Raw genomic sequence first — 2,238 nt, 5'->3', positions numbered from 1 at the left:
TGGGGGGGTGTTTGAGGGGATATCATCTGCTAATAACAGTGAGTACAAGAATGAAGAACATGTTCTAACACTGATTGTGGTGATGCTTGTATAACTCTTCTTGATGTGATTATTGAATTATATATGTGAATTATATGCCAAAAAAAACTGTTGGGTAAAAAAAATAAAGATAACAAATGAAGTTTTCCATTTACTTTTTTTAATAATATTTTGATTGACATATTTTACTCATTCCAATAGATCCATTCACATACAGTTCTCTTGTTCAACGCTATCGGGTGGGGTTATATAAACATCAATGGCATCAACTCCCCTTCCCTCCCCTTCCCCACCCCTCACTTCCTGTGCCCTCATGGAACCATTACTCCTGTCACTGTCTCTGAGGGGGTCATCTATCTTGACTACCATGTACCGAGCAGTCTTAAATATACAAATGCGCAAATGCAAATCAAACAGGATTAATGATTTATAACACATAAAGACCTTAATAGTAAGGGGAGGAAATCTTAAAGGACTAGAGGAAAGTTATGTGGTTCATCAGTGCTATACCACACCCTGGATTTATCATTGGTTCCCTGTGACCTTTGTGAGAGGGACTGTCCACTTGTCTTGCTGGTGGGGTTTGGGTCTCCACCATAGCCACTCCCCTTCATATGGATTTGGTTGTATGTTTTTTGAACTTCTGATACCTCTTCCCATCAACATCTCATGATCACACAGGCTGGTGTGCTTCTTCCATGTGGGCTTTGTTACTTACCTGCTAGATGGCTGCTTGTTTAATTACAATCTTTTAAAACACCAGACTATCTTTTAATAGCTGGGCACCATCGGCTTTCTTCACCACATTTGCTTATGTACCTATTTCGTCTTCAGTGATTGTGTTAGAAAGGTGAGTATCATGCAATGTCACATTATTAGAACAAACCATTCTTTTACTGAGGTAAGACTTAAGTAAAGGCCCAAAGTCCATTTGCTTCTTTGTTGCATTTGCATATATATACATATATAAACAAATACCCATATGTTTATATATGTGTATATATACATTTTTTCTTTCCTCTTTTATCCCCTCTCCTATCCCATTATTATGTTTACCCACCATTCACCTCTCAGTAGTTACTCTCACATAAAATCCGATTGATTAAACACAACCAGGAAAGCTACACCCTCCTCATTGTCAATTGTAGAACACTTACTATTCCCCTGTACCCATCATTGCTATCTCCCCACTCACCTCCCTCACACCTCTTTCCCTCCCATGCCCACCCATCGGTCCAGTCACTGTTCCTGGGAGATTACCTGTCCTGCATACCTTGTATAGATAAACACCCCAAAACAAAAGACACAGACTGTCACAAGTCTAACAGGGATCCTGACATAGAGCAGATGAATACCTCTATGTTAAACAGAGAGAAAGACGTGCTATAAACCACCAGTCCAGTCCCCATATCTTTCAGGGTTACATTTCCCAGTCTCAGTTATCTAACTATGCATGCACCCTTTTAGTCTTCAGCATTCGTACCCGAATGCCCAGCATCCTGTAAGTCCACGTTGCTATTCTTACAGTCAGGGATAGATCAGGCACCACCTCCCCTACACCCCCCAGTTATGTCTTTAGCCTTTCAGTGTGGTTCTCTTGTGAGTAATCCCCAAAAAGTTCAGATGGGGTGCCAAGTGCTGTCCCCCAAGTCAGAAGATGGTGATTGAGATTCTTTGGGGGCTTCATGGCTTCGTTCCCGTGACTGGTCTATTGCACTCCCATATTTGTTTGGCCGCAGGTGGGTGGGCCTGAGCTGTAACTTCAGGGTGTCCTCTGCAGTGCTATCGTCTAGGGAGAAGACAGCATGTCTCTAGCTGTGGCCGGCCCTGCATTCATCTCTGGGAACGAGCTGCTCTGAGCAGGAACACTTTCTTAAAACTTCTTCATAATAAGGCCCCCTGATCACCCAGTGTCCTTGAAGAAAATCTGTCAATAATATCTCTTTGAAATAAAAAGTCACCATATGTTCTAAGTTCCTAAAATTTAACGGGCTGAACAGATGTCCATGAAAGCTATCACTTCTACTGCACCTTTATTTGAAGATAGCCTAAGCTAAATGCAATCCTGAGAGAGCTTGTCTGCAGCATTCCACTGAGTGCAGGGATATGTTTAAATTAAAACTCACACATGCATGAGCTCAACTGAAACCCAAGTACTAATACTTCGGGATTTATCCTTGCATCTTTCAAATACTCCAT

This window comes from Echinops telfairi, unplaced genomic scaffold, assembly GCF_000313985.2.
Source record: "Echinops telfairi isolate 266 unplaced genomic scaffold, ASM31398v2 ScPeMD7_1957;HRSCAF=2489, whole genome shotgun sequence".
In the NCBI taxonomy this organism is placed as follows: Eukaryota; Metazoa; Chordata; class Mammalia; order Afrosoricida; family Tenrecidae; genus Echinops; species Echinops telfairi.
This window is presented reverse-complemented; position numbering follows the sequence as displayed.